The sequence below is a fragment of the Mesoplodon mirus genome (genome assembly GCF_964341445.2).
Source record: "Mesoplodon mirus genome assembly, chromosome: 1".
Taxonomy (NCBI): Eukaryota; Metazoa; Chordata; class Mammalia; order Artiodactyla; family Ziphiidae; genus Mesoplodon; species Mesoplodon mirus.
Genome location: NC_138976.1, coordinates 174,300,223 through 174,325,841, shown reverse-complemented (window position 1 = coordinate 174,325,841; position 25,619 = coordinate 174,300,223).

Below are 25,619 nucleotides of genomic sequence, written 5' to 3'. Positions count from 1 at the left end.
CTCTTCTCAATGCTTAATCTGTTGTATTACACAACCTTTGAGTATTTAGCTTTATCAATGACATGTAGAGATCCTACCAGTCTTTGAAAACATCCTTGTTCCTTGTTTCAGTTCCAGTTTTATGTAAATATTCTGCCTTGCACCTGATTATTCCAACAATTGATGGATGGCCTTGGGAATCTAATTCTGGTATTGATACTCTTTCCTGATTGTCTTCCCTCGTAGCTGATTTTTCATTATTGTGTAAATTTAGATCATGAGCTCATGTTTAGCTAAACAGCTGACCTTGTAAGACGCTTAGGTGTGTACGCTCGCAAGCTTCAGGAAAAAGTCGGCAAAATTTATTTGTGTCCCTCCAATGAGTTGCCCACGAGGACACCGTTTTCTACAACTGTTGGCCCAATACTCACTCTAGAGGAAGGGGACTCCGACAGGGCTGATTGGGGGCCCCCGATCTGGGGCAGGGGCAGTGGGCAGCCTGTGGCCCGGGCTGGAGCCTCTTTGCATGTGTCCCTGGGACAGATCTGCCTGCGAACTTCGGTCACCTGGCAGGAAGCTACGATGTCCAGACCTATGGTTAACTGTGCAGCGAGGTGTACTGTAAGGACAGGTTCCACACACACTTCAAGTAAGAGGTCGGCCTGAGTGGAAAGGTGAGAGTTTGGGCAGCTGTGCAGACAAAGAAGGCGCCCTTTGGCCTGGGCCTAAATGCTTGTGACACCCCACTGGACCTGCCGTGCTCTGACGGCCCTGCCCTGGGCCCCCTGCTCCCCTGACCTTTGTTCAGTCACAGCAGAGATGGCCACACCCACTCCCTCAGTGAGGGCAGAGTTCCAACCACCCTCAGCGCCGCCCCCTCTCCGCAGGTTACCATGGACTACAGAGGCTGCATCCTGAGGCCAGGGCGTTCCGAGAATGCCAAGGGCAGACATGATGACCTTAAATGATTTCATCTTGTGTTAGGTTTGGTAAACTTTAGGAGCTAGGAAATGGTCCACTTTACAGAAATGTTCAAATTTATTGGCATTTCATATATTCTCTGCTATAACATTGTCCTGATTCTTTCTGTATATTCTTTACTTATGTTTTTGTTTTCCTTAATCAAAGTGTGTCTTTTCAATCTTTTCAAAGAAGATTCTTTGGACTTACTAAATCACCTCAATTTTATACGTTTTCCGTTGTATTAAGTTCTGCTCATATCTTTATTTATCTTTTTTTCTATGTTCTCAGGGTTTATTGTTTTGATCTTCTGATGTCAATTAAAACACCTGGTTATTCATTTTAATAAATATTTTACTTATAAAGATTTGAACTTTTGAAGATTCCAGCTTACTTGTAAGTTTCTAAGGGTCAGGTCCTCTCCATTGTTGCTGGCCTAAGGTTTAGTTCACCATATAGCAATGTATATATTGACCTATTTTCCCCTCGACTTTCTGTGATTCCCTACATCTCACCTTTCTATGCAGACAAGCCATTTGAAATACCCTTAACTTATTTCACAGCCAATAAGTCATTGAAATAATGTGTATTTTTAGAGAAATCTTCTTATATAATTAGGCAGAAAATCTCACCTGCCATAGTTTTCAAAACAGCAGAATTTCACTCTTCTCAATGCTTAATCTGTTGTATTACACAACCTTTGAGTATTTAGCTTTATCAATGACATGTACTTTAAAAATGTTTTAGAGATCCTACCAGTCTTTGAAAACATCCTTGTTTCTTGTTTCACGTCCAGTTTTATGTATATATTCTGCCTTGCACCTGATTATTCCAACAATTGATGGATGGCCTTGGGAATCTAATTCTGGTATTGATAGTCTTTACTGATTGTCTCCCCTCATAGCTGATTTCTTCATTATTGTGTAAATTTAGATCATGAGCTCATGTTTAGCTAAACAGCTGACCTTCTAAGAAGCTTAGGTGTGAACGCTCGTAAGCTTCAGCAGAAAGTCGGCAAAGATTTATTTCTGTCCCTCCAATGAGTTGCCCAGGAGGACACCGTTTTCTACAAGTGTTGGTCCAATACTCCCTCTAGAGGAAGGGGACTCCGACAGGGCTGATTGGGGGCCCCCGATCTGGGGCAGGGGCAGTGGGCAGCCTGTGGCCCGGGCTGGAGCCTCTTTGCATGTGTCCCTGGGACACATCTGCCTGCGAACTTCGGTCACCTGGGAGGAAGCTACGATGTCCAGACCTATGGTTAACTGTGCAGCAAGATGTACTGTGAGGACAGGTTCCACACACACTTCAAGTAAGAGGTCGGCCTGAGTGGAAAGGTGAGAGTTTGGGCAGCTGTGCAGACAAAGAAGGCACCCTTTGGCCTGGGCCTAAATGCTTGTGACACCCCACTGGACCTGCCGTGCTCTGAGGGCCCTGCCCTGGGCCCCCTGCTCCCCTGCCCTTTGTTCAGTCACAGCAGAGATGGCCACACCCACTCCTTCAGTGAGGGCAGAGTTCCAACCACCCTCAGCGCCGCCCCCTCTCCGCAGGTTACCATGGACTACAGAGGCTGCATCCTGAGGCCAGGGCGTTCCGAGAATGCCAAGGGCAGACATGATGACCTTAAATGATTTCCTCTTGTGTCAGGTTTGGTAAACTTTAGGAGCTAGGAAATGGTCCACTTTACAGAAATGTTCAAATTTACTGGCATTTCATATATTCTCTGCTATAACATTGTGCTGATTCTTTCTGTATATTCTTTACTTATGTTTTTGTTTTCCTTAATCAAAGTGTGTCTTTTCAATCTTTTCAAAGAAGATTCTTTGGACTTACTAAATCACCTCAATTTTATACGTTTTCCGTTGTATTAAGTTCTGCTCATATCTTTATTTATCTTTTTTTCTATGTTCTCAGGGTTTATTGTTTTGATCTTCTGATGTCAATTAAAACACTTGGTTATTCATTTTAATAAATATTTTACTTATAAAGATTTGAACTTTTGAAGATTCCAGCTTACTTGTACGTTTCTAAGGGTCAGGTCCTCTCCATTGTTGCTGGCCTAAGGTTTAGTTCACCATATATCAATGTATATATTGACCTATTTTCCCCTCGACTTTCTGTGATTCCCTACATCTCACCTTTCTTTGCAGACAAGCCATTTGAAATACCCTTAACTTATTTCACAGCCAATAAGTCATTGAAATAATGTGTATTTTTAGAGAAATCTTCTTATATAATTAGGCAGAAAATCTCACCTGCCATAGTTTTCAAAACAGCATAATTTCACTCTTCTCAATGCTTAATCTGTTGTATTACACAACCTTTGAGTATTTAGCTTTATCAATGACATGTACTTTAAAAATGTTTTAGAGATCCTACCAGTCTTTGAAAACATCCTTGTTCCTTGTTTCACGTCCAGTTTTATGTATATATTCTGCCTTGCACCTGATTATTCCAACAATTGATGGATGGCCTTGGGAATCTAATTCTGGTATTGATACTCTTTCCTGATTGTCTTCCCTCGTAGCTGATTTTTTCATTATTGTGTAAATTTAGATCATGAGCTCATGTTTAGCTAAACAGCTGACCTTGTAAGACGCTTAGGTGTGTACGCTCGCAAGCTTCAGGAAAAAGTCGGCAAAATTTATTTGTGTCCCTCCAATGAGTTGCCCACGAGGACAACGTTTTCTACAAGTGTTGGTCCAATACTCCCTCTAGAGGAAGGGGACTCCGACAGGGCTGATTGGCGGCCCCCGATCTGGGGCAGGGGCAGTGGGCAGCCTGTGGCCCGGGCTGGAGCCTCTTTGCATGTGTCCCTGGGACACATCTGCCTGCGAACTTCGGTCACCTGGCAGGAAGCTACGATGTCCAGACCTATGGTTAACTGTGCAGCAAGATGTACTGTGAGGACAGGTTCCACACACACTTCAAGTAAGAGGTCGGCCTGAGTGGAAAGGTGAGAGTTTGGGCAGCTGTGCAGACAAAGAAGGTGCCCTTTGTCCTGGGCCTAAATGCTTGTGACACCCCACTGGACCTGCCGTGCTCTGAGGGCCCTGCCCTGGGCCCCCTGCTCCCCTGCCCTTTGTTCAGTCACAGCAGAGATGGCCACACCCACTCCTTCAGTGAGGGCAGAGTTCCAACCACCCTCAGCGCCGCCCCCTCTCCGCAGGTTACCATGGACTACAGAGGCTGCATCCTGAGGCCAGGGCGTTCCGAGAATGCCAAGGGCAGACATGATGACCTTAAATGATTTCCTCTTGTGTCAGGTTTGGTAAACTTTAGGAGCTAGGAAATGGTCCACTTTACAGAAATGTTCAAATTTACTGGCATTTCATATATTCTCTGCTATAATATTGTCCTGATTCTTTCTGTATATTCTTTACTTATGTTTTTGTTTTCCTTAATCAAAGTGTGTCTTTTCAATCTTTTCAAAGAAGATTCTTTGGACTTACTAAATCACCTCAATTTTATACGTTTTCCATTGTATTAAGTTCTGCTCATATCTTTATTTATCTTTTTTCTATGTTCTCAGGGTTTCTTGTTTTGATCTTCTGATGTCAATTAAAACACTTGGTTATTCATTTTAATAAATATTTTACTTATAAAGATTTGAACTTTTGAAGATTCCAGCTTACTTGTACGTTTCTAAGGGTCAGGTCCTCTCCATTGTTGCTGGCCTAAGGTTTAGTTCACCATATAGCAATGTATATATTGACCTATTTTCCCCTCGACTTTCTGTGATTCCCTACATCTCACCTTTCTTTGCAGACAAGCCATTTGAAATACCCTTAACTTATTTCACAGCCAATAAGTCATTGAAATAATGTGTATTTTTAGAGAAATCTTCTTATATAATTAGGCAGAAAATCTCACCTGCCATAGTTTTCAAAACAGCATAATTTCACTCTTCTCAATGCTTAATCTGTTGTATTACACAACCTTTGAGTATTTAGCTTTATCAATGACATGTACTTTAAAAATGTTTTAGAGATCCTACCAGTCTTTGAAAACATCCTTGTTTCTTGTTTCACGTCCAGTTTTATGTATATATTCTGCCTTGCACCTGATTATTCCAACAATTGATGGATGGCCTTGGGAATCTAATTCTGGTATTGATAGTCTTTACTGATTGTCTCCCCTCATAGCTGATTTCTTCATTATTGTGTAAATTTAGATCATGAGCTCATGTTTAGCTAAACAGCTGACCTTCTAAGAAGCTTAGGTGTGAACGCTCGTAAGCTTCAGCAGAAAGTCGGCAAAGATTTATTTCTGTCCCTCCAATGAGTTGCCCAGGAGGACACCGTTTTCTACAAGTGTTGGTCCAATACTCCCTCTAGAGGAAGGGCCTCCGACAGGGCTGATTGGCGGCCCCCGATCTGGGGCAGGGGCAGTGGGCAGCCTGTGGCCCGGGCTGGAGCCTCTTTGCATGTGTCCCTGGGACACATCTGCCTGCGAACTTCGGTCACCTGGGAGGAAGCTACGATGTCCAGACCTATGGTTAACTGTGCAGCAAGATGTACTGTGAGGACAGGTTCCACACACACTTCAAGTAAGAGGTCGGCCTGAGTGGAAAGGTGAGAGTTTGGGCAGCTGTGCAGACAAAGAAGGCGCCCTTTGGCCTGGGCCTAAATGCTTGTGACACCCCACTGGACCTGCCGTGCTCTGAGGGCCCTGCCCTGGGCCCCATGCTCCCCTGCCCTTTGTTCAGTCACAGCAGAGATGGCCACACCCACTCCTTCAGTGAGGGCAGAGTTCCAACCACCCTCAGCGCCGCCCCCTCTCCGCAGGTTACCATGGACTACAGAGGCTGCATCCTGAGGCCAGGGCGTTCCGAGAATGCCAAGGGCAGACATGATGACCTTAAATGATTTCCTCTTGTGTCAGGTTTGGTAAACTTTAGGAGCTAGGAAATGGTCCACTTTACAGAAATGTTCAAATTTACTGGCATTTCATATATTCTCTGCTATAACATTGTCCTGATTCTTTCTGTATATTCTTTACTTATGTTTTTGTTTTCCTTAATCAAAGTGTGTCTTTTCAATCTTTTCAAAGAAGATTCTTTGGACTTACTAAATCACCTCAATTTTATACGTTTTCCGTTGTATTAAGTTCTGCTCATATCTTTATTTATCTTTTTTTCTATGTTCTCAGGGTTTATTGTTTTGATCTTCTGATGTCAATTAAAACACTTGGTTATTCATTTTAATAAATATTTTACTTATAAAGATTTGAACTTTTGAAGATTCCAGCTTACTTGTACGTTTCTAAGGGTCAGGTCCTCTCCATTGTTGCTGGCCTAAGGTTTAGTTCACCATATAGCAATGTATATATTGACCTATTTTCCCCTCGACTTTCTGTGATTCCCTACATCTCACCTTTCTTTGCAGACAAGCCATTTGAAATACCCTTAACTTATTTCACAGCCAATAAGTCACTGAAATAATGTGTATTTTTAGAGAAATCTTCTTATATAATTAGGCAGAAAATCTCACCTGCCATAGTTTTCAAAACAGCATAATTTCACTCTTCTCAATGCTTAATCTGTTGTATTACACAACCTTTGAGTATTTAGCTTTATCAATGACATGTACTTTAAAAATGTTTTAGAGATCCTACCAGTCTTTGAAAACATCCTTGTTCCTTGTTTCACGTCCAGTTTTATGTATATATTCTGCCTTGCACCTGATTATTCCAACAATTGATGGATGGCCTTGGGAATCTAATTCTGGTATTGATACTCTTTCCTGATTGTCTTCCCTCGTAGCTGATTTTTTCATTATTGTGTAAATTTAGATCATGAGCTCATGTTTAGCTAAACAGCTGACCTTGTAAGACGCTTAGGTGTGTACGCTCGCAAGCTTCAGGAAAAAGTCGGCAAAATTTATTTGTGTCCCTCCAATGAGTTGCCCACGAGGACAACGTTTTCTACAAGTGTTGGTCCAATACTCCCTCTAGAGGAAGGGGACTCCGACAGGGCTGATTGGCGGCCCCCGATCTGGGGCAGGGGCAGTGGGCAGCCTGTGGCCCGGGCTGGAGCCTCTTTGCATGTGTCCCTGGGACACATCTGCCTGCGAACTTCGGTCACCTGGCAGGAAGCTACGATGTCCAGACCTATGGTTAACTGTGCAGCAAGATGTACTGTGAGGACAGGTTCCACACACACTTCAAGTAAGAGGTCGGCCTGAGTGGAAAGGTGAGAGTTTGGGCAGCTGTGCAGACAAAGAAGGTGCCCTTTGTCCTGGGCCTAAATGCTTGTGACACCCCACTGGACCTGCCGTGCTCTGAGGGCCCTGCCCTGGGCCCCCTGCTCCCCTGCCTTTGTTCAGTCACAGCAGAGATGGCCACACCCACTCCTTCAGTGAGGGCAGAGTTCCAACCAACCTCAGCCCCGCCCCCTCTCCGCAGGTTACCATGGACTACAGAGGCTGCATCCTGAGGCCAGGGCGTTCCGAGAATGCCAAGGGCAGACATGATGACCTTAAATGATTTCCTCTTGTGTCAGGTTTGGTAAACTTTAGGAGCTAGGAAATGGTCCACTTTACAGAAATGTTCAAATTTACTGGCATTTCATATATTCTCTGCTATAACATTGTCCTGATTCTTTCTGTATATTCTTTACTTATGTTTTTGTTTTCCTTAATCAAAGTGTGTCTTTTCAATCTTTTCAAAGAAGATTCTTTGGACTTACTAAATCACCTCAATTTTATACGTTTTCCATTGTATTAAGTTCTGCTCATATCTTTATTTATCTTTTTTCTATGTTCTCAGGGTTTATTGTTTTGATCTTCTGATGTCAATTAAAACACTTGGTTATTCATTTTAATAAATATTTTACTTATAAAGATTTGAACTTTTGAAGATTCCAGCTTACTTGTAAGTTTCTAAGGGTCAGGTCCTCTCCATTGTTGCTGGCCTAAGGTTTAGTTCACCATATAGCAATGTATATATTGACCTATTTTCCCCTCGACTTTCTGTGATTCCCTACATCTCACCTTTCTTTGCAGACAAGCCATTTGAAATACCCTTAACTTATTTCACAGCCAATAAGTCATTGAAATAATGTGTATTTTTAGAGAAATCTTCTTATATAATTAGGCAGAAAATCTCACCTGCCATAGTTTTCAAAACAGCATAATTTCACTCTTCTCAATGCTTAATCTGTTGTATTACACAACCTTTGAGTATTTAGCTTTATCAATGACATGTAGAGATCCTACCAGTCTTTGAAAACATCCTTGTTCCTTGTTTCAGGTCCAGTTTTATGTATATATTCTGCCTTGCACCTGATTATTCCAACAATTGATGGATGGCCTTGGGAATCTAATTCTGGTATTGATAGTCTTTACTCATTGTCTCCCCTCGTAGCTGATTTCTTCATTATTGTGTAAATTTAGATCATGAGCTCATGTTTAGCTAAACAGCTGACCTTGTAAGACGCTTAGGTGTGAACACTCGTAAGCTTCAGCAGAAAGATGGCAAAGATTTATTTGCGTCCCTCCCATGAGTTGCCCACGAGGACACCGTTTTCTACAAGTGTTGGTCCAATACTCCCTCTAGAGGAAGGGGACTCCGACACGGCTGATTGGCGGCCCCCGATCTGGGGCAGGGGCAGTGGGCAGCCTGTGGCCCGGGCTGGAGCCTCTTTGCATGTGTCCCTGGGACACATCTGCCTGCGAACTTCGGTCACCTGGCAGGAAGCTACGATGTCCAGACCTATGGTTAACTGTGCAGCGAGGTGTACTGTGAGGACAGGTTCCACACACACTTCAAGTAAGAGGTCGGCCTGAGTGGAAAGGTGAGAGTTTGGGCAGCTGTGCAGACAAAGAAGGCGCCCTTTGGCCTGGGCCTAAATGCTTGTGACAGCCCACTGGACCTGCCGTGCTCTGAGGTCCCTGCCCTGGGCCCCCTGCTCCCCTGCCCTTTGTTCAGTCACAGCAGAGATGGCCACACCCACTCCTTCAGTGAGGGCAGAGTTCCAACCACCCTCAGCCCCGCCCCCTCTCCGCAGGTTACCCTGGACTACAGAGGCTGCATCCTGAGGCCAGGGCGTTCCGAGAATGCCAAGGGCAGACATGATGACCTTAAATGATTTCCTCTTGTGTCAGGTTTGGTAAACTTTAGGAGCTAGGAAATGGTCCACTTTACAGAAATGTTCAAATTTACTGGCATTTCATATATTCTCTGCTATAACATTGTGCTGATTCTTTCTGTATATTCTTTACTTATGTTTTTGTTTTCCTTAATCAAAGTGTGTCTTTTCAATCTTTTCAAAGAAGATTCTTTGGACTTACTAAATCACCTCAATTTTATACGATTTCTGTTGTATTAAGTTCTGCTCATATCTTTATTTATCTTTTTTCTATGTTCTCAGGGTTTATTGTTTTGATCTTCTGATGTCAATTAAAACACTTGGTTATTCATTGTAATAAATATTTTACTTATAAAGATTTGAACTTTTGAAGATTCCAGCTTACTTGTAAGTTTCTAAGAGTCAGGTCCTCTCCATTGTTGCTGGCCTAAGGTTTAGTTCACCATATAGCAATGTATATATTGACCTATTTTCCCCTCGACTTTCTGTGATTCCCTACATCTCACCTTTCTTTGCAGACAAGCCATTTGAAATACCCTTAACTTATTTCACAGCCAATAAGTCATTGAAATAATGTGTATTTTTAGAGAAATCTTCTTATATAATTAGGCAGAAAATCTCACCTGCCATAGTTTTCAAAACAGCATAATTTCACTCTTCTCAATGCTTAATCTGTTGTATTACACAACCTTTGAGTATTTAGCTTTATCAATGACATGTAGAGATCCTACCAGTCTTTGAAATCATCCTTGTTCCTTGTTTCAGGTCCAGTTTTATGTATATATTCTGCCTTGCACCTGATTATTCCAACAATTGATGGATGGCCTTGGGAATCTAATTCTGGTATTGATAGTCTTTACTGATTGTCTCCCCTCGTAGCTGATTTCTTCATTATTGTGTAAATTTAGATCATGAGCTCATGTTTAGCTAAACAGCTGACCTTGTAAGACGCTTAGGTGTGAACAGTGGTAAGCTTCAGCAGAAAGATGGCAAAGATTTATTTGCGTCCCTCCAATGAGTTGCCCACGAGGACACCGTTTTCTACAAGTGTTGGTCCAATACTCCCTCTAGAGGAAGGGCCTCCGACAGGGCTGATTGGCGGCCCCCGATCTGGGGCAGGGGCAGTGGGCAGCCTGTGGCCCGGGCTGGAGCCTCTTTGCATGTGTCCCTGGGACACATCTGCCTGCGAACTTCGGTCACCTGGCAGGAAGCTACGATGCCCAGACCTATGGTTAGCTGTGCAGAGATGTGTACTGTGAGGACAGGTTCCACACACACTTCAAGTAAGTGGTCGGCCTGAGTGGAAAGGTGAGAGTTTGGGCAGCTGTGCAGACAAAGAAGGCGCCCTTTGGCCTGGGCCTAAATGCTTGTGACACACCACTGGACCTGCCGTGCTCTGAGGGCACAGCCCTGGGCCCCCTGCTCCCCTGCCCTTTGTTCAGTCACAGCAGAGATGGCCACACCCACTCCTTCAGTGAGGCCAGAGTTCCAACCAGCCTCAGCCCTGCCCCCTCTCCGCAGGTTACCCTGGACTACAGAGGCTGCATCTTGAGGCCAGGGCGTTCCGAGAATGCCAAGGGCAGACATGATGACCTTAAATGATTTCCTCTTGTTTCAGGGTTGGTAAACCTTAGGAGCTAGGAAATGGTCCACTTTACAGAAATGTTCAAATTTACTGGCATTTCATATATTCTCTGCTATAACATTGTGCTGATTCTTTCTGTATATTCTTTACTTATGTTTTTGTTTTCCTTAATCAAAGTGTGTCTTTTCAATCTTTTCAAAGAAGATTCTTTGGACTTACTAAATCACCTCAATTTTATACGATTTTTGTTGTATTAAGTTCTGCTCATATCTTTATTTATCTTTTTTCTATGTTCTCAGGGTTTATTGTTTTGATCTTCTGATGTCAATTAAAACACTTGGTTATTCATTTTAATAAATATTTTACTTATAAAGATTTGAACTTTTGAAGATTCCAGCTTACTTGTAAGTTTCTAAGGGTCAGGTCCTCTCCATTGTTGCTGGCCTAAGGTTTAGTTCAACATATAGCAATGTATATATTGACCTATTTTCCCCTCGACTTTCTGTGATTCCCTACATCTCACCTTTCTTTGCAGACAAGCCATTTGAAATACCCTTAACTTATTTCACAGCCAATAAGTCATTGAAATAATGTGTATTTTTAGAGAAATCTTCTTATATAATTAGGCAGAAAATCTCACCTGCCATAGTTTTCAAAACAGCATAATTTCACTCTTCTCAATGCTTAATCTGTTGTATTACACAACCTTTGAGTATTTAGCTTTATCAATGACAGGTAGAGATCCTACCAGTCTTTGAAAACATCCTTGTTCCTTGTTTTAGGTCCAGTTTTATGTATATATTCTGCCTTGCACCTGATTATTCCAACAATTGATGGATGGCCTTGGGAATCTAATTCTGGTATTGATAGTCTTTACTGATTGTCTCACCTCGTAGCTGATTTTTTCATTATTGTGTAAATTTAGATCATGAGCTCATGTTTAGCTAAACAGCTGACCTTGTAAGACGCTTAGGTGTGAACGCTCGTAAGCTTCAGCAGAAAGATGGCAAAGATTTATTTGTGTCCCTCCAATGAGTTGCCCACGAGGACACCGTTTTCTACAAGTGTTGATCCAATACTCCCTCTAGAGGCAGGGGACTCCGACAGGGCTGATTGGCGGCCCCCGATCTGGGGCAGGGGCAGTGGGCAGCCTGTGGCCCGGGCAGGAGCCTCTTTGCATGTGTCCCTGGGACACATCTGCCTGCGAACTTCGGTCACCTGGCAGGAAGCTACGATGCCCAGACCTATGGTTAGCTGTGCAGCGAGGTGTACTGTGAGGACAGGTTCCACACACACTTCAAGTAAGAGGTCGGCCTGAGTGGAAAGGTGAGAGTTTGGGCAGCTGTGCAGACAAAGAAGGCGCCCTTTGGCCTGGGCCTAAATGCTTGTGACAGCCCACTGGACCTGCCGTGCTCTGAAGGCACAGCCCTGGGCCCCCTGCTCCCCTGCCCTTTGTTCAGTCACAGCAGAGATGGCCACACCCACTGCTTCAGTGAGGGCAGAGTTCCAACCACCCTCAGCCCCGCCCCCTCTCCGCAGGTTACCATGGACTACAGAGGCTGCATCCTGAGGCCAGGGCGTTCCGAGAATGCCAAGGGCAGACATGATGACCTTAAATGATTTCCTCTTGTGTCAGCTTTGGTAAACTTAGGAGCTAGGAAATGGTCCACTTTACAGAAATGTTCAAATTTACTGGCATTTCATATATTCTCTGCTATAACATTGTGCTGATTCTTTCTGTATATTCTTTACTTATGTTTTTGTTTTCCTTAATCAAAGTGTGTCTTTTCAATCTTTTCAAAGAAGATTCTTTGGACTTACTAAGTCACCTCAATTTTATACGTTTTCTGTTGTATTAAGTTCTGCGCATATCTTTATTTATCTTTTTTTCTATGTTCTCAAGGTTTATTGTTTTGATCTTCTGATGTCAATTAAAACACTTGGTTATTCATTTTAATAAATATTTTACTTATAAAGATTTGAACTTTTGAAGATTCCAGCTTACTTGTAAGTTTCTAAGGGTCAGGTCCTCTCCATTGTTGCTGGCCTAAGGTTTAGTTCACCATATAGCAATGTATATATTGACCTATTTTCCCCTCGACTTTCTGTGATTCCCTACATCTCACCTTTCTTTGCAGACAAGCCATTTGAAATACCCTTAACTTATTTCACAGCCAATAAGTCATTGAAATAATGTGTATTTTTAGAGAAATCTTCTTATATAATTAGGCAGAAAATCTCACCTGCCATAGTTTTCAAAACAGCATAATTTCACTCTTCTCAATGCTTAATCTGTTGTATTACACAACCTTAGAGTATTTAGCTTTATCAATGACATGTAGAGATCCTTCCAGTCTTTGAAAACATCCTTGTTCCTTGTTTCAGGTCCAGTTTTATGTATATATTCTGCCTTGCACCTGATTATTCCAACAATTGATGGATGGCCTTGGGAATCTAATTCTGGTATTGATAGTCTTTACTGATTGTCTCCCCTCGTAGCTGATTTCTTCATTATTGTGTAAATTTAGATCATGAGCTCATGTTTAGCTAAACAGCTGACCTTGTAAGACGCTTAGGTGTGAACACTCGTAAGCTTCAGCAGAAAGATGGCAAAGATTTATTTGCGTCCCTCCCATGAGTTGCCCACGAGGACCCCGTTTTCTACAAGTGTTGGTCCAATACTCCCTCTAGAGGAAGGGGACTCCGACACGGCTGATTGGCGGCCCCAGATCTGGGGCAGGGGCAGTGGGCAGCCTGTGGCCCGGGCTGGAGCCTCTTTGCATGTGTCCCTGGGACACATCTGCCTGCGAACTTCGGTCACCTGGCAGGAAGCTACGATGTCCAGACCTATGGTTAACTGTGCAGCAAGGTGTACTGTGAGGACAGGTTCCACACACACTTCAAGTAAGAGGTCGGCCTGAGTGGAAAGGTGAGAGTTTGGGCAGCTGTGCAGACAAAGAAGGCGCCCTTTGGCCTGGGCCTAAATGCTTGTGACAGCCCACTGGACCTGCCGTGCTCTGAGGTCCCTGCCCTGGGCCCCCTGCTCCCCTGCCCTTTGTTCAGTCACATCAGCGATTGCCACACCCACTCCTTCAGTGAGGGCAGAGTTCCAACCACCCTCAGCCCCGCCCCCTCTCCGCAGGTTACCCTGGACTACAGAGGCTGCATCCTGAGGCCAGGGCGTTCCGAGAATGCCAAGGGCAGACATGATGACCTTAAATGATTTCCTCTTGTGTCAGGTTTGGTAAACTTTAGGAGCTAGGAAATGGTCCACTTTACAGAATTGTTCAAATTTACTGGCATTTCATATATTCTCTGCTATAACATTGTCCTGATTCTTTCTGTATATTCTTTACTTATGTTTTTGTTTTCCTTAATCAAAGTGTGTCTTTTCAATCTTTTCAAAGAAGATTCTTTGGACTTACTAAATCACCTCAATTTTATAGGTTTTCCATTGTATTAAGTTCTGCTCATATCTTTATTTATCTTTTTTCTATGTTCTCAGGGTTTATTGTTTTGATCTTCTGATGTCAATTAAAACACTTGGTTATTCATTTTAATAAATATTTTACTTATAAAGATTTGAACTTTTGAAGATTCCAGCTTACTTGTAAGTTTCTAAGGGTCAGGTCCTCTCCATTGTTGCTGGCCTAAGGTTTAGTTCACCATATAGCAATGTATATATTGACCTATTTTCCCCTCGACTTTCTGTGATTCCCTACATCTCACCTTTCTTTGCAGACAAGCCATTTGAAATACCCTTAACTTATTTCACAGCCAATAAGTCATTGAAATAATGTGTATTTTTAGAGAAATCTTCTTATATAATTAGGCAGAAAATCTCACCTGCCATAGTTTTCAAAACAGCATAATTTCACTCTTCTCAATGCTTAATCTGTTGTATTACACAACCTTTGATTATTTAGCTTTATCAATGACATGTAGAGATCCTACCAGTCTTTGAAAACATCCTTGTTCCTTGTTTCAGGTCCAGTTTTATGTATATATTCTGCCTTGCACCTGATTATTCCAACAATTGATGGATGGCCTTGGGAATCTAATTCTGGTATTGATAGTCTTTACAGATTGTCTCCCCTCGTAGCTGATTTCTTCATTATTGTGTAAATTTAGATCATGAGCTCATGTTTAGCTAAACAGCTGACCTTGTAAGACGCTTAGGTGTGAACACTGGTAAGCTTCAGCAGAAAGATGGCAAAGATTTATTTGCGTCCCTCCAATGAGTTGCCCACGAGGACACCGTTTTCTACAAGTGTTGGTCCAATACTCCCTCTAGAGGAAGGGCCTCCGACAGGGCTGATTGGCGGCCCCCGATCTGGGGCAGGGGCAGTGGGCAGCCTGTGGCCCGGGCTGGAGCCTCTTTGCATGTGTCCCTGGGACACATCTGCCTGCGAACTTCGGTCACCTGGCAGGAAGCTACGATGCCCAGACCTATGGTTAGCTGTGCAGAGATGTGTACTGTGAGGACAGGTTCCACACACACTTCAAGTAAGTGGTCGGCCTGAGTGGAAAGGTGAGAGTTTGGGCAGCTGTGCAGACAAAGAAGGCGCCCTTTGGCCTGGGCCTAAATGCTTGTGACACCCCACTGGACCTGCCGTGCTCTGAGGGCCCTGCCCTGGGCCCCCTGCTCCCCTGCCATTTGTTCAGTCACAGCAGAGATGGCCACACCCACTCCTTCAGTGAGGGCAGAGTTCCAACCAGCCTCAGCCCTGCCCCCTCTCCGCAGGTTACCCTGGACTACAGAGGCTGCATCTTGAGGCCAGGGCGTTCCGAGAATGCCAAGGGCAGACATGATGACCTTAAATGATTTCCTCTTGTTTCAGGGTTGGTAAACCTTAGGAGCTAGGAAATGGTCCACTTTACAGAAATGTTCAAATTTACTGGCATTTCATATATTCTCTGCTATAACATTGTGCTGATTCTTTCTGTATATTCTTTACTTATGTTTTTGTTTTCCTTAATCAAAGTGTGTCTTTTCAATCTTTTCAAAGAAGATTCTTTGGACTTACTAAATCACCTCAATTTTATACGATTTTTGTTGTATTAAGTTCTGCTCATATCTTTATTTATCTTTTTTCTATGTTCTCAGGGTTTATTGTTTTGATCTTCTGATGTCAATTAAAACACTTGGTTATTCATTTTAATAAATATTTTACTTATAAAGATTTGAACTTTTGAAGATTCCAGCTTACTTGTAAGTTTCTAAGGGTCAGGTCCTCTCCATTGTTGCTGGCCTAAGGTTTAGTTCAACATATAGCAATGTATATATTGACCTATTTTCCCCTCGACTTTCTGTGATTCCCTACATCTCACCTTTCTTTGCAGACAAGCCATTTGAAATACCCTTAACTTATTTCACAGCCAATAAGTCATTGAAGTAATGTGTATTTTTAGAGAAATCTTCTTATATAATTAGGCAGAAAATCTCACCTGCCATAGTTTTCAAAACAGCATAATTTCACTCTTCTCAATGCTTAATCTGTTGTATTACACAACCTTTGAGTATTTAGCTTTATCAATGACAGGTAGAGATCCTACCAGTCTTTGAAAACATCCTTGTTCCTTGTTTTAGGTCCAGTTTTATGTATATATTCTGCCTTGCACCTGGTTATTCCAACAATTGATGGATGGCCTTGGGAATCTAATTCTGGTATTGATAGTCTTTACTGATTGTCTCACCTCGTAGCTGATTTTTTCATTATTGTGTAAATTTAGATCATGAGCTCATGTTTAGCTAAACAGCTGACCGTGTAAGACGCTTAGGTGTGAACGCTCGTAAGCTTCAGCAGAAAGATGGCAAAGATTTATTTGTGTCCCTCCAATGAGTTGCCCACGAGGACACCGTTTTCTACAAGTGTTGGTCCAATACTCCCTCTAGAGGCAGGGGACTCCGACAGGGCTGATTGGCGGACCCCGATCTGGGGCAGGGGCAGTGGGCAGCCTGTGGCCCGGGCAGGAGCCTCTTTGCATGTGTCCCTGGGACACATCTGCCTGCGAAATTCGGTCACCTGGCAGGAAGCTACGATGCCCAGACCTATGGTTAGCTGTGCAGCGAGGTGTACTGTGAGGACAGGTTCCACACACACTTCAAGTAAGAGGTCGGCCTGAGTGGAAAGGTGAGAGTTTGGGCAGCTGTGCAGACAAAGAAGGCGCCCTTTGGCCTGGGCCTAAATGCTTGTGACAGCCCACTGGACCTGCCGTGCTCTGAGGGCACAGCCCTGGGCCCCCTGCTCCCCTGCCCTTTGTTCAGTCACAGCAGAGATGGCCACACCCACTCCTTCAGTGAAGGCAGAGTTCCAACCACCCTCAGCCCCGCCCCCTCTCCGCAGGTTACCATGGACTACAGAGGCTGCATCCTGAGGCCAGGGCGTTCCGAGAATGCCAAGGGCAGACATGATGACCTTAAATGATTTCCTCTTGTGTCAGGTTTGGTAAACCTTAGGAGCTAGGAAATGGTCCACTTTACAGAAATGTTCAAATTTACTGGCATTTCATATATTCTCTGCTATAACATTGTGCTGATTCTTTCTGTATATTCTTTACTTATGTTTTTGTTTTCCTTAATCAAAGTGTGTCTTTTCAATCTTTTCAAAGAAGATTCTTTGGACTTACTAAATCACCTCAATTTTATACGTTTTCTGTTGTATTAAGTTCTGCTCATATCTTTATTTATCTTTTTTTCTATGTTCTCAGTGTTTATTGTTTTGATCTTCTGATGTCAATTAAAACACTTGGTTATTCATTTTAATTAATATTTTACTTATAAAGATTTGAACTTTTGAAGATTCCAGCTTACTTGTAAGTTTCTAAGGGTCAGGTCCTCTCCATTGTTGCTGGCCTAAGGTTTAGTTCACCATATAGCAATGTATATATTGACCTATTTTCCCCTCGACTTTCTGTGATTCCCTACATCTCACCTTTCTTTGCAGACAAGCCATTTGAAATACCCTTAACTTATTTCACAGCCAATAAGTCATTGAAATAATGTGTATTTTTAGAGAAATCTTCTTATATAATTAGGCAGAAAATCTCACCTGCCATAGTTTTCAAAACAGCATAATTTCACTCTTCTCAATGCTTAATCTGTTGTATTACACAACCTTTGAGTATTTAGCTTTATCAATGACATGTACTTTAAAAATGTTTTAGAGATCCTACCAGTCTTTGAACACATCCTTGTTCCTTGTTTCAGTTCCAGTTTTATGTATATATTCTGCCTTGCACCTGATTATTCCAACAATTGATGGATGGCCTTGGGAATCTAATTCTGGTATTGATACTCTTTCCTGATTGTCTTCCCTCGTAGCTGATTTTTTCATTATTGTGTAAACTTAGATCATGAGCTCATGTTTAGCTAAACAGCTGACCTTGTAAGACGCTTAGGTGTGTACGCTCGCAAGCTTCAGGAAAAAGTCGGCAAAATTTATTTGTGTCCCTACAATGAGTTGCCCACGAGGACACCGTTTTCTACAAGTGTTGGTCCAATACTCCCTCTAGAGGAAGGGGACTCCGACAGGGCTGATTGGTGGCCCCCGATCTGGGGCAGGGGCTGTGGGCAGCCTGTGGCCCGGGCTGGAGCCTCTTTGCATGTGTCCCTGGGACACATCTGCCTGCGAACTTCGGTCACCTGGCAGGAAGCTACGATGTCCAGACCTATGGTTAACTGTGCAGCAAGGTGTACTGTGAGGACAGGTTCCACACACACTTCAAGTAAGAGGTCGGCCTGAGTGGAAAGGTGAGAGTTTGGGCAGCTGTGCAGACAAAGAAGGCGCCCTTTGGCCTGGGCCTAAATGCTTGTGACAGCCCACTGGACCTGCCGTGCTCTGAGGGCCCTGCCCTGGGCCCCCTGCTCCCCTGCCCTTTGTTCAGTCACAGCAGAGATGTCCACAACCACTCCTTCAGTGATGGCAGAGTTCCAACCACCCTCAGCCCCGCCCCCTCTCCGCAGGTTACCCTGGACTACAGAGGCTGCATCCTGAGGCCAGGGCGTTCCGAGAATGCCAAGGGCAGACATGATGACCTTAAATGATTTCCTCTTGTGTCAGGTTTGGTAAACTTTAGGAGCTAGGAAATGGTCCACTTTACAGAAATGTTCAAATTTACTGGCATTTCATATATTCTCTGCTATAACATTGTGCTGATTCTTTCTGTATATTCTTTACTTATGTTTTTGTTTTCCTTAATCAAAGTGTGTCTTTTCAATCTTTTCAAAGAAGATTCTTTGGACTTACTAAATCACCTCAATTTTATACGTTTTCCGTTGTATTAAGTTCTGCTCATATTTTTATTTATCTTTTTTCTATGTTCTCAGGGTTTATTGTTTTGATCTTCTGATGTCAATTAAAACACTTGGTTATTCATTTTAATAAATATTTTACTTATAAAGATTTGAACTTTTGAAGATTCCAGCTTACTTGTAAGTTTCTAAGGGTCAGGTCCTCTCCATTGTTGCTGGCCTAAGGTTTAGTTCACCATATAGCAATGTATATATTGACCTATTTTCCCCTCGACTTTCTGTGATTCCCTACATCTCACCTGTCTTTGCAGACAAGCCATTTGAAATACGCTTAACTTATTTCACAGCAAATAAGTCATTGAAATAATGTGTATTTTTTAGAGAAATCTTCTTATATAATTAGGCAGAAAATCTCACCTGCCATAGTTTTCAAAACAGCATAATTTCACTCTTCTCAATGCTTAATCTGTTGTATTACACAACCTTTGAGTATTTAGCTTTATCAATGACATGTAGAGATCCTACCAGTCTTTGAAAACATCCTTGTTCCTTGTTTCAGTTCCAGTTTTATGTATATATTCTGCCTTGCACCTGATTATTAAAACAATTGATGGATGGCCTGAGGAATCTAATTCTGGCATTGATAGTCTTTACTGATTGTCTCCCCTCGTAGCTGATTTCTTCATTATTGTGTAAATTTAGATCATGAGCTCATGTTTAGCTAAACAGCTGACCTTGTAAGACGCTTAGGTGTGAACACTCGTAAGCTTCACCAGAAAGATGGCAAAGATTTATTTGCGTCCCTCCAATGAGTTGCCCACGAGGACACCGTTTTCTACAAGTGTTGGTCCAATACTCCCTCTAGAGGAAGGGCCTCTGACAGGGCTGATTGGTTGCCCCCGATCTGGGGCAGGGGCAGTGGGCAGCCTGTGGCCCGGGCTGGAGCCTCTTTGCATGTGTCCCTGGGACACATCTGCCTGCGAACTTCGGTCACCTGGCAGGAAGCTACGATGCCCAGACCTATGGTTAGCTGTGCAGCGAGGTGTACTGTGAGGAAAGGTTCCACACACACTTCAAGTAAGTGTTCGGCCTGAGTGGAAAGGTGAGAGTTTGGGCAGCTGTGCAGACAAAGAAGGCGCCCTTTGGCCTGGGCCTAAATGCTTGTGACACCCCAATGGACCTGCCGTGCTCTGAGGGCCCTGCCCTGGGCCCCCTGCTCCCCTGCCATTTGTTCAGTCACAGCAGAGATGGCCTCACCCACTCCTTCAGTGAGGGCAGAGTTCCAACCAGCCTCAGCCCCGCCCCCTCTCCGCAGGTTAGCCTGGACTACAGAGGCTGCATCCTGAGGCCAGGGCGTTCCGAGAATGCCAAGGGCAGACATGATGACCTTAAATGATTTCCTCTTGTGTCAGGTTTGGTAAACCTTAGGAGCTAGGAAATGGTCCACTTTACAGAAATGTTCATATTTACTGGCATTTCATATATTCTCTGCTATAACATTGTGCTGATTCTTTCTGTATATTCTTTACTTATGTTTTTGTTTTCCTTAATCAAAGTGTGTCTTTTCAATCTTTTCAAAGAAGATTCTTTGGACTTACTAAATCACCTCAATTTTATACGATTTCTGTTGTATTAAGTTCTGCTCATATCTTTATTTATCTTTTTTCTATGTTCTCAGGGTTTATTGTTTTGATCTTCTGATGTCAATTAAAACACTTGGTTATTCATTTTAATAAATATTTTACTTATAAAGATTTGAACTTTTGAAGATTCCAGCTTACTTGTAAGTTTCTAAGGGTCAGGTCCTCTCCATTGTTGCTGGCCTAAGGTTTAGTTCACCATATAGCAATGTATATATTGACCTATTTTCCCCTCGACTTTCTGTGATTCCCTACATCTCACCTTTCTTTGCAGACAAGCCATTTGAAATACCCTTAACTTATTTCACAGCCAATAAGTCATTGAAATAATGTGTATTTTTAGAGAAATCTTCTTATATAATTAGACAGAAAATCTCACCTGCCATAGTTTTCAAAACAGCATAATTTCACTCTTCTCAATGCTTAATCTGTTGTATTACACAACCTTTGAGTATTTAGCTTTATCAATGACATGTCCTTTAAAAATGTTTTAGAGATCCTACCAGTCTTTGAAAACATCCTTGTTCCTTGTTTCACGTCCAGTTTTATGTATATATTCTGCCTTGCACCTGATTATTCCAACAATTGATGGATGGCCTTGGGAATCTAATTCTGGTATTGATACTCTTTCCTGATTGTCTTCCCTCGTAGCTGATTTTTTCATTATTGTGTAAATTTAGATCATGAGCTCATGTTTAGCTAAACAGCTGACCTTGTAAGACGCTTAGGTGTGTACGCTCGCAAGCTTCAGGAAAAAGTCGGCAAAATTTATTTGTGTCCCTCCAATGAGTTGCCCACGAGGACAACGTTTTCTACAAGTGTTGGTCCAATACTCCCTCTAGAGGAAGGGGACTCCGACAGGGCTGATTGGGGGCCCCCGATCTGGGGCAGGGGCAGTGGGCAGCCTGTGGCCCGGGCTGGAGCCTCTTTGCATGTGTCCCTGGGACACATCTGCCTGCGAACTTCGGTCACCTGGCAGGAAGCTACGATGTCCAGACCTATGGTTATCTGTGCAGCAAGGTGTACTGTGAGGACAGGTTCCACACACACTTCAAGTAAGAGGTCGGCCTGAGTGGAAAGGTGAGAGTTTGGGCAGCTGTGCAGACAAAGAAGGCACCCTTTGGCCTGGGCCTAAATGCTTGTGACACCCCACTGGACCTGCCGTGCTCTGACGGCCCTGCCCTGGGCCCCCAGCTCCCATGCCCGTTGTTCAGTCACAGCAGAGATGGCCTCACCCACTCCTTCAGGGAGGGCAGAGTTCCAACCACCCTCAGCCCCGCCCCCTCTCCGCAGGTTACCATGGACTACAGAGGCTGCATCCTGAGGCCAGTGCGTTCCGAGAATGCCAAGGGCAGACATGATGACCTTAAATGATTTCCTCTTGTGTCAGGTTTGGTAAAATTTAGGAGCTAGGAAATGGTCCACTTTACAGAAATGTTCAAATTTACTGGCATTTCATATATTCTCTGCTATAACATTGTCCTGATTCTTTCTGTATATTCTTTACTTATGTTTTTGTTTTCCTTAATCAAAGTGTGTCTTTTCAATCTTTTCAAAGAAGATTCTTTGGACTTACTAAATCACCTCAATTTTATACGTTTTCCGTTGTATTAAGTTCTGCTCATATCTTTATTTATCTTTTTTTCTATGTTCTCAGGGTTTATTGTTTTGATCTTCTGATGTCAATTAAAACACTTGGTTATTCATTTTAATAAATATTTTACTTATAAAGATTTGAACTTTTGAAGATTCCAGCTTACTTGTAAGTTTCTAAGGGTCAGATCCTCTCCATTGTTGCTGGCCTAAGGTTTAGTTCACCATATAGCAATGTATATATTGACCTATTTTCCCCTCGACTTTCTGTGATTCCCTACATCTCACCTTTCTTTGCAGACAAGCCATTTGAAATACCCTTAACTTATTTCACAGCCAATAAGTCATTGAAATAATGTGTATTTTTAGAGAAATCTTCTTATATAATTAGGCAGAAAATCTCACCTGCCATAGTTTTCAAAACAGCATAATTTCACTCTTCTCAATGCTTAATCTGTTGTATTACACAACCTTTGAGTATTTAGCTTTATCAATGACATGTACTTTAAAAATGTTTTAGAGATCCTACCAGTCTTTGAAAACATCCTTGTTCCTTGTTTCACGTCCAGTTTTATGTATATATTCTGCCTTGCACCTGATTATTCCAACAATTGATGGATGGCCTTGGGAATCTAATTCTGGTATTGATAGTCTTTACTGATTGTCTCCCCTCATAGCTGATTTCTTCATTATTGTGTAAATTTAGATCATGAGCTCATGTTTAGCTAAACAGCTGACCTTCTAAGAAGCTTAGGTGTGAACGCTCGTAAGCTTCAGCAGAAAGTCGGCAAAGATTTATTTGTGTCCCTCCAATGAGTTGCCCAGGAGGACACCGTTTTCTACAAGTGTTAGTCCAATACTCCCTCTAGAGGAAGGGGACTCCGACAGGGCTGATTGGCGGCCCCCGATCTGGGGCAGGGGCAGTGGGCAGCCTGTGGCCCGGGCAGGAACCTCTCTGCATGTGTCCCTGGGACACATCTGCCTGCGAACTTTGGTCACCTGGCAGGAAGCTACGATGCCCAGACCTATGGTTAGCTGTGCAGCGAGGTGTACTGTGAGGACAGGTTCCACACACACTTAAAGTAAGAGGTCGGCCTGAGTGGAAAGGTGAGAGTTTGGGCAGCTGTGCAGACAAAGAAGGCGCACTTTGGCCTGGGCCTAAATGCTTGTGACACCCAACTGGACCTGCCGTGCTCTGAGGGCCCTGCCCTGGGCACCCTGCTCCCCTGCCCTTTGTTCAGTCACAGCAGAGATGGCCACACCCACTCCTTCAGTGAGGGCAGAGTTCCAACCACCCTCAGCCCCGCCCCCTCTCCGCAGGTTACCCTGGACTACAGAGGCTGCATCCTGAGGCCAGGGCGTTCCGAGAATGCCAAGGGCAGACATGATGACCTTAAATGATTTCCTCTTGTGTCAGGTTTGGTAAACTTTAGGAGCTAGGAAATGGTCCACTTTACAGAAATGTTCAAATTTACTGGCATTTCATATATTCTCTGCTATAACATTGTGCTGATTCTTTCTGTATATTCTTTACTTATGTTTTTGTTTTCCTTAATCAAAGTGTGTCTTTTCAATCTTTTCAAAGAAGATTCTTTGGACTTACTAAATCACCTCAATTTTATACGTTTTCCGTTGTATTAAGTTCTGCTCATATTTTTATTTATCTTTTTTCTATGTTCTCAGGGTTTATTGTTTTGATCTTCTGATGTCAATTAAAACACTTGGTTATTCATTTTAATAAATATTTTACTTATAAAGATTTGAACTTTTGAAGATTCCAGCTTACTTGTAAGTTTCTAAGGGTCAGGTCCTCTCCATTGTTGCTGGCCTAAGGTTTAGTTCACCATATAGCAATGTATATATTGACCTATTTTCCCCTCGACTTTCTGTGATTCCCTACATCTCACCTTTCTTTGCAGACAAGCCATTTGAAATACACTTAACTTATTTCACAGCCAATAAGTCATTGAAATAATGTGTATTTTTAGAGAAATCTTCTTATATAATTAGGCAGAAAATCTCACCTGCCATAGTTTTCAAAACAGCATAATTTCACTCTTCTCAATGCTTAATCTGTTGTATTACACAACCTTTGAGTATTTAGCTTTATCAATGACATGTAGAGATCCTACCAGTCTTTGAAAACATCCTTGTTCCTTGTTTCAGGTCCAGTTTTATGTATATATTCTGCCTTGCACCTGATTATTCCAACAATTGATGGATGGCCTTGGGAATCTAATTGTGGTATTGATAGTCTTTACTGATTGTCTCCCCTCATAGCTGATTTCTTCATTATTGTGTAAATTTAGATCATGAGCTCATGTTTAGCTAAACAGCTGACCTTGTAAGACGCTTAGGTTTGAACACTCGTAAGCTTCAGCAGAAAGATGGCAAAGATTTATTTGCGTCCCTCCAATGAGTTGCCCACGAGGACACCGTTTTCTACAAGTGTTGGTCCAATACTCCCTCTAGAGGAAGGGGACTCCGACAGGGCTGATTGGCGGCCCCCGATCTGGGGCAGGGGCAGTGGGCAGCCTGTGGCCCGGGCTGGAGCCTTTTGCATGTGTCCCTGGGACACATCTGCCTGCGAACTTCGGTCACCTGGCAGGAAGCTACGATGTCCAGACCTATGGTTAACTGTGCAGCAAGGTGTACTGTGAGGACAGGTTCCACACACACTTCAAGTAAGAGGTCGGCCTGAGTGGAAAGGTGAGAGTTTGGGCAGCTGTGCAGACAAAGAAGGCGCCCTTTGGCCTGGGCCTAAATGCTTGTGACAGCCCACTGGACCTGCCGTGCTCTGAGGGCCCTGCCCTGGGCCCCCTGCTCCCCTGCCTTTTGTTCAGTCACAGCAGAGATGGCCACACCCACTCCTTCAGTGAGGGCAGAGTTCCAACCACCCTCAGCCCCGCCCCCTCTCCGCAGGTTACCCTGGACTACAGAGGCTGCATCCTGAGGCCAGGGCGTTCCGAGAATGCCAAGGGCAGACATGATGACCTTAAATGATTTCCTCTTGTGTCAGGTTTGGTAAACTTTAGGAGCTAGGAAATGGTCCACTTTACAGAAATGTTCAAATTTACTGGCATTTCATATATTCTCTGCTATAACATTGTGCTGATTCTTTCTGTATATTCTTTACTTATGTTTTTGTTTTCCTTAATCAAAGTGTGTCTTTTCAATCTTTTCAAAGAAGATTCTTTGGACTTACTAAATCACCTCAATTTTATACGTTTTCTGTTGTATTAAGTTCTGCTCATATCTTTATTTATCTTTTTTCTATGTTCTCAGGGTTTATTGTTTTGATCTTCTGATGTCAATTAAAACACTTGGTTATTCATTGTAATAAATATTTTACTTATAAAGATTTGAACTTTTGAAGATTCCAGCTTACTTGTAAGTTTCTAAGGGTCAGGTCCTCTCCATTGTTGCTGGCCTAAGGTTTAGTTCACCATATAGCAATGTATATATTGACCTATTTTCCCCTCGACTTTCTGTGATTCCCTACATCTCACCTTTCTTTGCAGA